General features: G+C 43.2%; 1 protein-coding gene across 1 annotated transcript in view; it reads right to left on the bottom strand.

Annotated features, from left to right (window-relative positions):
- Window positions 1-13322, bottom strand: part of GRID1 (glutamate ionotropic receptor delta type subunit 1) — a 1143434-nt gene that overhangs the window by 55905 nt on the left and 1074207 nt on the right. The window lies entirely within an intron of this gene.

The following is a 13322-nucleotide window of genomic DNA, read 5'->3' as shown; positions in this document are numbered from 1 at the left end:
GAAGAAGCCTGGTGGTGACTTGACTTTCCGGGTGCTGAGAGTGAGGGGAGATTTCCCCCCCCTCACCAAGAGGGCGAGCGCACGGGCTGTTTCTCCCCAGTGTCAAAGAGATGTCTCTTTGACATCGGAGAGAAGCAGCCTGGCAGTAATGCCTCTAGGGCATCATGGGCAGGACTAAGCAAGAGGTTTCCCCCTGCAATATATTAGAATGAAATTTCCAAATAAGAAACAACATGCATTTACCAATATTAGTACCTGCTAGTTTCACCCACATTTGGTTCCAATCTACTGCTGCGAACATGGCCTTAAAACTCTGTTGAGTCAGCTGTTCAAGCATCAGGCAGTGATCCACAGGGCCAGCGCCACCGTTAAGGTGGTGAGGCGGGGGCTGCGGGCACCACGAGGCTGGAGGGGGTGCCGGAGGGGGTGCCGAGGCAGAGGCGCGTGTCCCACGCTGCTGCCGGCCAGCCTTGCATCACCACTGCCGCTGCCACCCACCCCCAGGCAGGCGCAGCAGCCATGGGCCAGGGATGACAGGTGGCCGGGGTTGCATGTGGCGCACGGGCAGCCTCCGCGCTCTGCCCCATCCACCTGCCGGCGGCACTACATGATGACATCATCACATGATGCTGTTATCACGCAGTCTGGGGTGCACGTGTGCAAAGCACGCACAAGGCTGGCCTCTGGCACCAGAAACCCTGGTTCCGGGGCTGATGATCCATAGTGCCTCCACCTTTCTTAAACTCTGCTTGCTCAGGATGGATGATGTTGTTGAAGGTCTCCCAGTCCTCCAGTATGAGCAGCAAAAATTTGCTGTACAACTTGGAGACTATGTCCAGCAGGCTAATTGAGGGACCAATTTACAGCCCTTTTTAAATACTGGGATTACGATAGTTTTCATCCTGAAGGAAAAACACCAGTTTGATTGATCTGGGTAAACAACTTGGCAAAGACATGCACCCACCAGTCCGGAAAGGATTTAAACAACTCAGAAGGGGTCAGGTCCTTGCCAGGGAGAGGAGAGGAGGCCTCTTATTTCAGATGCTGCAATGGAAGGCCATTGTGGTGAGGCGGGCAGCTCTAACGGTGGTGTCTTCCCCACTGTCTCATTCTTCCAAATGGGGCCAGGGCGGAATACCTGGCTGTGGTGAGCATGCCAGTCTTCAGCTGAGAACTCAGCCTCCAATAAAGGGGTGGGGGGAACTGCCTAAACCGAAGGAAAGAAGCTCCCAGAACCACGACTCCCTCTTTGCTTGGGCTGCCAGGCCTAGTTTCTGCCACTGCGATTCAGCAAAGTCAAGCTTCTCCTGCCTTCTTATAAGCTGACCTTAAGGCGATGAGATGACTGGCAGATGCTCCTTGCTTCTGATGACAAATCTGTCAATTACAGTGTTCTAGCTCTTTCTCGGCAGTTCTGCATTGCTGATCAAACCACCCTCTGCCAAGATGAGATATTAGGGGGTCTGTTGACAAAGGGCAGAGGTTTGAGGATCTGGGTTATGCCTTCAAAACACTGGAGGGCATCAGAGCCGTCCTGCCTTAATTCTTGGTGCAGAGACCAGAGGTTGCCCTTCACCAGAGATTGGGCTAAACTGGAGTGTAGCTGTGTGGACCACTTGATTCTCCTTACACAAGACTGAGATTCCTCTAGGGCATCATGGGCAGGACTAAGCAAGAGGTTTTCCCCCAAATGAAGCAAAAGCCTTAATGGGCAGTGATCACTCTTGGTTTTGTTGCCAAGCTCAAAACAAAGGGTCTGGAGCAGGACTGAGGATGATACTGTTATGTGATCTATTGTGCTGGCTCTTTGGGTGAATGTAAACATACCACCAGAGATATTGAACCTTGCGCCTGTAAGGATCTGCCTGTTGAATCTCAACAATTTCACTGCAAGAGTCCAAGAGTGCATTTGTTACACCTTTATTGATAATCCCCAGTTCAGCATCCCGAAACGTTCTTTGTTAGGAATAAAGTCTGGTTCCCAATACCCAGCATATATAGACATTTAAGCACAGCCCTGTTCCTCCCTTCCATCTACAGCAAATCCATCTATAGTGAATGGGAAGGAATCTAGCTATAGTAGATAGCTAAAGGAATGCAAGCTAAGAGAATTTTTTTATAGAGTCCGGAACATCAAGGTTATGTATCTATCGTAATGGCTCTTTTCTTGCTAAAAGTTCAACATAGTTTCTTGCTAAAAGTTCAAAATAGACAGATAAGCTTCTCTGCCTGCTTTCCCCAGTCTGGCATACAGAGAGGAAACCATGTCAGCTAACAGGATCTTTTACACACAAGATTTTATACAGCATGTCAATTAATATCAAGACCCAGCATAACAGTTAACATTAAATCCCCAAAGTATGGCAGGGGCTACTAAAACCATGAAGCTTGTAAAGTATAGCTTATGGCAGGAGCCATGACTTTGACAGTGCTGTGGAGAATATGCAACTAATGAAGTGATAGCAGTTTTAATAACCTTAGACCTGGCTTGTTTATAATTGTATCTTGTGAAGATCTGTCCAAGAAACAGGCTTGTTCTACAGCCTGGTTATTAATCTGGGACAGATAAATTAGAAGATCCAGGACCTGTCTCCATATAGCTAGGAGTGAGAGTTGGGAATTTGTAGAATGAGAGTGTCAAGAGTAATGGACAGAAGATCCCCAAAGTTTTCCATGCTCTGGGATTTTAAAGAGTTCAGGTGGGATATAGGTATTAACACAAAGAAGAGAGACAATATATTGGCCTTGGATCAATAAGACTTGAATATAGCCCTGAGATCCACTTTCCAAGGTCTGTACATCAACATTAAACTTGACAGATATGTCACATATATGTGGCCTTGAAAAGAAGACTTCCTGATAGACGAATATGGACCTTGGTCTCACTTTATGCACCAAATGATGGCCAGAAGAAATTTTATGAGAGATTCTTCCAGAAACTTTTAGACTTTCAAGAAGGAGAGATACTTAATTTTTGGAGACATGAATGGTGTCTTGAACACCAAAACTGATAGATCAACAACCTTGGTACAGAACCCTCCAAAGTGTGTATTTAGTTATATGTCAGTTCTGGAAATAGAGGACGTTTGGAGATTGCTACATAAAAAGGACAGAGACTATACATTGTTCTCAGACAGATATAAAATATTCTCCAGAACAGATATGTGTTGGATATCCATGAGCTTTCTGATACAGGTAGACAAAGCAGAAATTCACCCAAGGCTTATAGCAGATCATAATCTGATAGAGATAATATGTCAAACAGGCAATAAGAGAGAAAGAAGCTGGAGACTGGATGATACATTATTTCTAAATGAGGATGTATTCCAAAAATGCAGGGGAAAATGGACTATTTTAGAATAAATATGACAAATGATGCCAACCACATAACAATTTGGGAAGCAAGTAAAGCCTATCTAAGAAGAATATTGTTGGCAATAGCAGCCAAAATGAAGTAAATTAAGTTTGAAATAAGAGATAATTTAACCCCAAAACTGAAAACATTGTAACAAGACAATAAAAGAAGAAGGGATAGAGAAAAATGGGAAGAAATTAAGCAGTCAGACAATAAATTGGATTTACTGGAGAGAGAGGAAATTCAGAAAAAAATCAAGAATCTAAAGCATAGACATTTTGAAGCTGCAAATCAGCCTGGAAGATATCCGGAGTATTGTCTGAGGAAAGAGTCAGAGAAGAGAAGGATACCGGGAATTAGGGAAGGCAACCAAGTAATTCACAGAGACCAGCAAATGAAGGAGCGAATTAAGCTTTCTTTTCCAATCTCTACAAAGAAGAAACAGTAAATGAAGAAGAGATGGCTAAATATCTACAAGAGACACCCATTAAAGAATTTACCACTGTGCATAGGATTATTTTAAGTTAAGCAATACTGATATAATAGATAAATTCTGCAATCAAAATGCTGAAGACTGCAAAAGCCCCAGGTCCAGATGGATTTACAGTTGTTTATTACAAATCATTTGAGGATACATTGACTATACCTCTGCAAAAAGTGATGAATGAGATACAAAGTAAGAAAATCTTACCACCAACGTGGCAAGAAGCAAATATAGCCTTGATACATAAAGAGGGAAATGATCCATTAATACTGCAATCATATAGACCTATTTCATTATTGAATGTGGACTATAAGGTATTTACAATAATAATGGCTCAAAGACTGAGAAGATGCATTTCAGAGGTAATACATGAAGACCAAACAGGTTTGGTCCCAAAGAGGTATATGAAAGATAATATCAGATACTTCTTACTGCAATTGAATATTCTAGGCAAAAAGGTAAAAAACTGCATTTATGTATTGTCGAAGGCTTTCACGGCCGGAGAACGATGGTTGTTGGGGGTTTTCCGGGCTGTATTGCCGTGGTCTTGGCATTGTAGTTCCTGACGTTTCGCCAGCAGCTGTGGCTGGCATCTTCAGAGGTGTAGCACCAAAAGACAGAGATCTCTCAGTGTCACAGTGTGGAAAAGATGTAGGTCATTTGTATCTACTCAGGAGGGGTGGGGTTGAGCTGAGTCATCCTGTAAGAGTTTCCCAGGGTGTGGAATGCTAATGGCGGGAGGCTTCACTGAATCCTGAGGAGGTTCTTTTGCATATGGATTGGTGCTTGATGTGCTAATCTTCTCTGCAGGGCTATTGTCGGGTGTGGAGTGTTTTGTTGGCCTGGTGTTTTTCAGAACTGGAGCCCATGCTCTGTTCATTCTTAAGGTTTCTTCTTTCCTGTTGAAGTTTTGCTTATGCTTGTGAATTTCAATGGCTTCCCTGTGCAGTCTGACAAAGTAGTTGGAAGTGTTGTCCAGTATTTTGGTGTCCTGGAATAAGATACTGTGCCCTGTTTGAGTTAGGCTATGTTCAGCCACTGCTGATTTTTCAGGCTGTCCAAGTCTGCAGTGTCTTTCATGTTCTTTTATTCTTGTCTGGATGCTACGCTTTGTGGTCCCGATGTAAACTTGTCCACAGCTGCAGGGTATACGGTATACTCCTGCAGAGGTGAGGGGGTCTCTGCTGTCTTTTGCTGATCGTAGCATCTGTTGTATTTTTCGGGTGGGTCTGAATACTGCTTGAAGGTTATGCTTTTCCATAAGCTTTCCCATCTGATCAGTAATTCCTTTGATATATGGCAAAAACACTTTTCCTGTAGGTGACTGTTTTTCCTTGGTTGTTTGATTCATCCTGGGTTTGATTGCTCTTCGGATTTCATTTCTGGAGTAGCCATTTGCCTGAAGTGCGTGGTTTAGATGATTAATTTCCTCATTGAGAAAGCGCGGCTCACATATCCGTCTTGCACGATGGCATAATGAAAACATTAGTGGATCGTGCAAGACGGATATGTGAGCCGCGCTTTCTCAATGAGGAAATTAATCATCTAAACCACGCACTTCAGGCAAATGGCTACTCCAGAAATGAAATCCGAAGAGCAATCAAACCCAGGATGAATCAAACAACCAAGGAAAAACAGTCACCTACAGGAAAAGTGTTTTTGCCATATATCAAAGGAATTACTGATCAGATGGGAAAGCTTATGGAAAAGCATAACCTTCAAGCAGTATTCAGACCCACCCGAAAAATACAACAGATGCTACGATCAGCAAAAGACAGCAGAGACCCCCTCACCTCTGCAGGAGTATACCGTATACCCTGCAGCTGTGGACAAGTTTACATCGGGACCACAAAGCGTAGCATCCAGACAAGAATAAAAGAACATGAAAGACACTGCAGACTTGGACAGCCTGAAAAATCAGCAGTGGCTGAACATAGCCTAACTCAAACAGGGCACAGTATCTTATTCCAGGACACCAAAATACTGGACAACACTTCCAACTACTTTGTCAGACTGCACAGGGAAGCCATTGAAATTCACAAGCATAAGCAAAACTTCAACAGGAAAGAAGAAACCTTAAGAATGAACAGAGCATGGGCTCCAGTTCTGAAAAACACCAGGCCAACAAAACACTCCACACCCGACAATAGCCCTGCAGAGAAGATTAGCACATCAAGCACCAATCCATATGCAAAAGAACCTCCTCAGGATTCAGTGAAGCCTCCCGCCATTAGCATTCCACACCCTGGGAAACTCTTACAGGATGACTCAGCTCAACCCCACCCCTCCTGAGTAGATACAAATGACCTACATCTTTTCCACACTGTGACACTGAGAGATCTCTGTCTTTTGGTGCTACACCTCTGAAGATGCCAGCCACAGCTGCTGGCGAAACGTCAGGAACTACAATGCCAAGACCACGGCAATACAGCCCGGAAAACCCCCAACAACCAAACTGCATTTATGTTTGCTGAAAAAGCACTTGACAACATTTCTTAGAAGTTTCTTATGAAAGCACTGCAAAGAATGAATTGTGGGAATGAGTTTCTGAATTGGGTTCAAAGTATTTATATCAAACAGCAAGCTGCAATTTTAGTGCATGGTTCACTTACAAAGAAGATTGAAATAACAGAAGGTACATGTCAAGGATGTCTAATCTTACCACTATTGTTTATCATCGCACTTGAAATTATGGCAGTGAGAATTAGACAAGATAGCAGAATTATTGGAATAAAGAAAGGGAAAGAGGTATATAAGATGAAAATCTATGCAGACAATGTGGTTAGATCAGTGACAAATCCACATACTTCCTTGATTTATGTAATGGAACAAATATTAAGATTTGGTCAGCATTCTGGATATAAGCTAAATAAGAAGAAAACAAAGATAATGTTACTCTCGACAATGAAAGAGGAATGGGAAAAGATCAGAAACATAACCACTTGTACCATTATTGTACCATGAAGCCAATAAAATATTTAGGGATAAACATATCACCACAAAATGAGAACTTTTTCAAAGATAATTATCAAAAGGTATGGACAGGAATTATTGAAGATCTGCAGAGATGGCAAAAACTGAACATTTCATGGTTAGGAAGAATTGCAGTTGTTAAATTGAACATTCTACTTAAACTTCATTTCCTATTTCAAATGATTCTAATTCACATTGAACAAAAGATTTTCAACAAATAGCAAAAAGTAATAAATGATTTTATATGGAAAAGAAAGAAACCAAGGGTAAGACTCAAAGTACTGCAAGATAAAAACCGAGGAGGATTGGCTGTACCGAACATCAAATTGTATCATCAAGCAGCGGCGTTAGTTTGGATAACAGATTGGACCACAAATCCAAGCAGCAGGCATATCAAACTGGAGACAGCAGATGCTAAAGAAGGTATCCATAATTATTTATGGACAAAGAAATCATGCAAATCCATCCATAAACAAGATGGGACTCATATTATAAGGGATGGATTGCTTAAAATATGGTTCCAGAAATACGTTGAGCCCACCAATTTCCCCACTGATGTCACCAATTAACGCCTACTACACTGCAGCAGTGAAAAATAGAATTGATCAACTCAGTTATGAATCAATGATAGACAAAGAAGGAGACATAAAAACCTGGCACGAAATCCAGGCTGAAGGCAAAAACGTTCCATGGATGACTTATCACCAAATAGTATTAAGACTGAAGGATCAAATTCTCAAAGAAGGTGGCAGGCTAAGAGCAAAAACACAATATGAATGATTTAATATCTGGAGACTTGTTGCATCTTTTGGGGAAGATTTATAAAATACTACTGCAATACCATACAGAAATGGAGCAAGTCAAGACTTGTATGATAAAATGGATGCAAAATTTTGAAGAAACTATTCCAATGGACTTATGGGAAAATTTATGGACTAAAGACATTAAATTTACAAACTGTCAGTTATTGAGAGAAAACTGGTATAAAATGTTCTTTAGATGCTACGTTACTACCAAAGACATTGCAAGAATCAGTAAGGGTTACAGTGGATATTGTTGGAAATGTCAGAATATGGATGCAACATTTTACCATTTGTGGTGGACTTGTAAGGAATCACGAACATTTTAGATAAAGATTCACGAAGAGGTGCAAAAGATTCGCAAACTCAGATCTGAACTAAATCCGAAAAGTATGCTCTTAAATATTTTACCAATTAATGTGAGAAAAGGACAAGGACAAGGAGGTCCCTTCCGTTCTATGCTGACGGCCAGCGGGAGTCCTATTTGCAGCAAAAAGGAAAACTGATGCCTGCCCAGGACTTCCAGGGTGGAGAGAGAAGATTCATGATGACTACGCTTCAATGGCTAAATTGACTACCTATTTACATAATAGACCATTAAATGAGTTCTGGAAAAAACGGAAGGATCTTTTTGAATATTTAGGTATAATTAATTGATACAGAAGCCCAGAGGGAGGGAGGGAAGGAGAGGGAAGGAGAAATGTCATGTATTCATATTTATTGACCACCATCAAATATTTATAAACAAATACGATAGGTTTCGTTTTCTGTATTTATTCAATAAGAGTTTCCAAAAGTGGGGGTGATTCTGAAGCACTCAAAGCTGCCGGGTCGTATTTGAACACCAAAAAATGCTGCAATTGTAAATTCTGACATTCAGTAGAAGTTGGCAAATCATATCTAGACCTCAGCTAAGAAAATGACAAAACCTCATCATCATAGCCTATCAATTGATCTAAGGTAAAAATTCCCTTGTCTGTCGAAGCCTTCCATTAAAAAGATTTTCTTGCAATTTTTAAACTGTATTAGACCATAATGTTTGTTTAGAAAGTGAGAATGGGTCAAATTGATATTGTCATGCTATTATTCCCCAGACTTCTCTAGCAGGAGGGAAAAAATCCAGACTAAATTTTCTGCTAACAGAAGGGGAGGTGTAATTTATCTATCAATTCCCCTTCCTGCTGCAGGCACTGAGTTTGTCCCCCAGGCCACTCTTGAGAGTCTCCTGTCCCCTAAAAGCTGCATTTGGGGGAGATAAATTGGCTGCAGCAGAAATGGCGGGCGGCGGCAAGCAAGTTCTGTTCTGCTCAGGGCCGGTGCGTCTATGGAGGCAGGTCTGGCAATTGCCTTGAGCACAGAGGAGCCGGAGGGGGCACTGGGAGAGGGTGCCCGTGCCACAGAGCGACTGAGCGGGAGGGCTGGGAGGACGCACGCACGCCAAGCATTCCCCTCTATCTCCTGTCTGTCGCCTCACAAACTGGAAAGGAGCAGAGGAAAAGCGATAACGGTTCCTGTGGATTTTCCAGGCTGTAAGTGATAAGTTTCTTTGGGGGGACTAGGGGGGGGGGATGGGACGGAATAGTGACCGAAGAAAGCAAAGGGGAAGGGAAAGGAGAAAGTGGGAAGGACCTGGAGAAACAGCTGCACCTCAGGGTGTGCTCTTTGAATGAGCTGCTGAAGACGCAAATCCTTCTTCCAGGCACAAGCATCTTCAGCAGCTCATTCAAAGCACACACCCCGAGGTGCAGCTGTTTCTCTAGGTCCTTCCTGCTTTCTCCTTCCCCTTCCCCTTTGCTTTCTTCGGTCATTATTCCATCCCATCCCCCCCCATCCCCCAAAAGAAACTTATCACTTTCCCTCCATTCCTTTCCAGTTTGTGAGGTGACAGGCAGGAGATGGGGGGAGAATGCTTTGGGGCTCCACCCCCACACACACAAACACACACGTTCAGAGAGGGGAGTGAGCAGCGGCAGAGAGGGGAAGGCATCTCCTACATTTCCCAAGAAAACGTGCACAGCCCTCGTCTCGTTTGGTCTGGCTCTAAGTTGCCCCATGCTGCTGCAGCCACCAGCACACAGCTGCGGGCCAGGCGTGGCAGGTGGCGGGGGCAGTGCGGGGCAACTGAGCAGTCTGGGTGTGTGCACGTGCGCACACATGCATGCATGGGCAGCAACAGCCCTGAAGCTGCCCCCGGCCTCAGGCGCCAGAAACTCTGGCACCGGCCCTGGTTCTGTTGATGGAAGTGTCTTCCATTAGCAGAAAACTTAGCCTGGATCCAACCCATTGTATTATTTTTTAACTGTGACATATTTTGATATTAGTGATGTGAGGAAGTGTGTTTCAGGGCCCCTTTACACGACACATTATAAAAATAGGAGCCCTATGCAAGGATACCCTGTAACATGAAAAAAACAACAACAACATACAGGTCTTTCCTTCGCTATGGGCAGGAGTTTTTTTCAGGGGGAACGCAGGGGAACGGAGTTCCGGAACCTCTTGAAAATGGTCACATGGCTGGTGGCCCCGCCCCCTGATCTCCAGGCAGAGGGGAGTTGAGATTGCTGAGCGGCGCGGAGGGCAATCTCAACTCCCCTCTGTCTGGAGATCAGGGGGCGGGGCCACCAGCCATGTGACCATTTTCTCCGAGGGCAAAGCACTGAGTTCCACCACCTCTTTCCCCAGAAAAAAAGCCCTGACTATGGGCACACTGCATGTGGGACTAAGGGCTTCCTGCATCTGGAGCATGCGAGCGCACTCAAATCTTGCTGTTCTACCAGAGACCAACACAGCCACCCACCTGAAGCTATGGTGCACATAGTGAAATGCATAGACTTAAAAAGATGTGCTTAGCTTTCAGATGTTATGGTATACAGTGTAGGCATGTATTTACTAATTCCGATCCAATGGTGTGTGATAATAAAACATTTTATCTGTATAAAATTTATAGATTTCGTTGGTCTTCAGCCAGTTCCCAGTGGGTAGGCAGTAGCCGTGTTATTTGTTTTAAACTATGGAAAATAGAATCACAAGTGGAGGATCCGCAATGTTGGCCTGTATTTAGGCATGGATTTACTCGTTCCGTAACTCCTGACATTGGTTGAATTAGCAATATTTGAAAAACCCAGTGATCTAAATGCAATCAAAAGAAGTATAAAATAAAATAATGCACTAAAGACATTAAATAGAGCGGTCAACCAATTAAAGAATGACTCATCTACATGTTAACCTATTGCATATAAAGAAATTTGCATATTGCAAAGGACTCAATATAGATTTCTGAGATAGTGAAGGAATTGTGAGATAGCTTGTAGTTCATCAGATACATGTTATAAATATACAGTATTTGTAATATTTTGCTCTCACACGCTATATCACTGTGGAATCAAATGGCCTCAAAAATTAACGTGTGCGTTCAATTGGTAATTATACCAATTAAGATGTGTACTTGATAATTAAGATAAGCTTCCAGTTCTTAGTAAACCTGAATTGCCACATACTTACTCAACTCAGTAGAACACTTCCCAATAAGCATGTTTTGCGTTGGGTAGTAAAGCCTTTTATTTTTTAAAGGTTTCAGTCAATTAATCTTCTGATTAAACCAAAGGCTGCAGCCTTAAATATATATATATATATGTAAGTGCATGTAAATAGATCTCTTCATGAATCTTTTGCTGGTGGCAGAGAAATAAGTTCACAATGCTTATCTGAAGAAGGTATTTTTCTACAAAAATAAAGTTGCCTATCAGAAAAATACATTTTGTGGCGTTACATACAAAATGACTTCTGCTGGCATGTAGGAGAAGCGTGAAGCTAGACTGCTTATCGCTGGATGCTTAGAGCACAAATTGAACGGGCAAACAGGGAATCCAGACGAATGCATTATGGTCTGCCGTATATATTCTTTTTGTTTTTCAGTCTGGTCCTTGCCAGACTAGTTTAGATGTGGCAGGCATGTCAATTACCACAAATATCCCAGACAACTACAGGGAAAAAATGGAAGATGGTGGGGCTTGTGTTTTTTTCCTGACTGTGCCTGTAACATTTTAGTACAAAATAGCTCCTCAGAATAAGGTAAGGTTCAAATGTGCTGATGACTCAAAGACGAGCAGAGAGGTGGGGCTGTTGAAATGTTTTAACTGATGCAAAGAGATGCCGTCTCTTTTCCAGACACGGCTCCCCATGACAGACTGATTACTGTTGCTTTGAAATGTTTACGAGGAAAATATCTGATCACAGACAAGTTCAAATTCTTTCTGTATTAAAAAAAATGCTTTACTAAAAGCCATTTGATTAATTCTGAAGAGTATTATTTTTAGAAACCACCAAGAAAGAAAAACATTGATAAGCTACGAGGCCTGATTGACTTACTGTGATATTAATAAATGGAGTAAGAGTTTGTTTATCTGTTCACACAAGGAAAAACAGCATTAAATACTTCTCTGAAAGAGATTTCTGTACTGATTCAGATAATTTCTTTGTCAAGGACCACTTCTCTCCACAAAGACTCCGTTACTGAGAGCTCACAAGGATAACTCCGAACTCTTTGTTGCTGATCTGCCACTTTGCAGTCCTTAATAATAATAATAACAACATTCGATTTACATACCGCCCTTCAGGACAACTTAACATTTAGAGCGGTTTACAAAGTATGTTATCATTATCCCCACAACAAAACACCCTGTGAGGTGGGTGAGGCTGAGAGAGCTCCTAGAAGCTGTGACTGACCCAAGGTCACGCATCAAGGTCACCACCCTGGCCATAACATGCAACTAATTACCACAAAAGCTTCACATCCTGGAATGTAATCACATCTGTAGTGTAGGCAAGGGGGGCTAAGAAGAGGATCGTTCTGGCCTGTTTGCACGGGGCTAATTCTGGCCAGTTTGGGGCCAAAACTGGCCCCGGAGAATTGTGGGAGCATATCTGCAGCTGGCACAACAAGGTCACTTCAGGAAGAGATGTTGTTGCACACACACACACACACACACACCCCAGAAGCACACACACTAAGCTTGTTCCCGGGGTGTCTGCCAGTGGCGGGTGACCTCTGGAGGCTTGCCACTTCCTGACACTTACTGGCAGATCAGTGGGCAAAGGGGCAGACCCTTGGGAGTTTGCCTGTCATTGGGGGGCACCTCAGAACCCTAAGTATCCCATAAGAACAGGGGAGGCAACTCCCCGAACATATGCACACCGGGTTCATTTCGCTTGGCATGCATGAGGGCCTGGTTCTTTGCCCAAGCAACCAAGGTGATGGCAACGTGAGGTGATGGCAACCCAGTTAGGGTGGATGGGATGGGAAAAGTAACCAACCAGGTCCAAAGTGAGCCCGTGATATGCTGGTTGACTTCCTACGTTAAGCCTGATCCCAGGGCATCTCCTCATCTATCCCAATTTCCTTCCCACACGGAACGTTTTCATACGGACACGCTGCGTGTTTTCAGCACTTGGGGCAAAATGTTGCTTACTTTTGCACTAGGGGCTCTCTTTTGTTGCTTACCTGGGACTGTAAATTGGGGAAGTGGTTAGCAAGGTCTTATCAGGTCACAACGATATTACTGGAGGGGTTTTCACCCCTGGCTTGTACAAGGCTAATTTAAGGTGTGCTGAAATGGGTTCCAAGTATTTGCAGTCACTTGTTTCCACTGACCTATACATAGGCTGTTAGTCCAAAATCATGAGAGCAACAATTTGCCAGAGTCCCATGAGA

The sequence above is a fragment of the Eublepharis macularius genome, chromosome 6 (assembly GCF_028583425.1).
Source record: "Eublepharis macularius isolate TG4126 chromosome 6, MPM_Emac_v1.0, whole genome shotgun sequence".
NCBI classification, from domain to species: Eukaryota; Metazoa; Chordata; class Lepidosauria; order Squamata; family Eublepharidae; genus Eublepharis; species Eublepharis macularius.
Note: the sequence above shows the minus strand (reverse complement) of the source record. Positions and strands in the feature narration are given on the sequence as shown.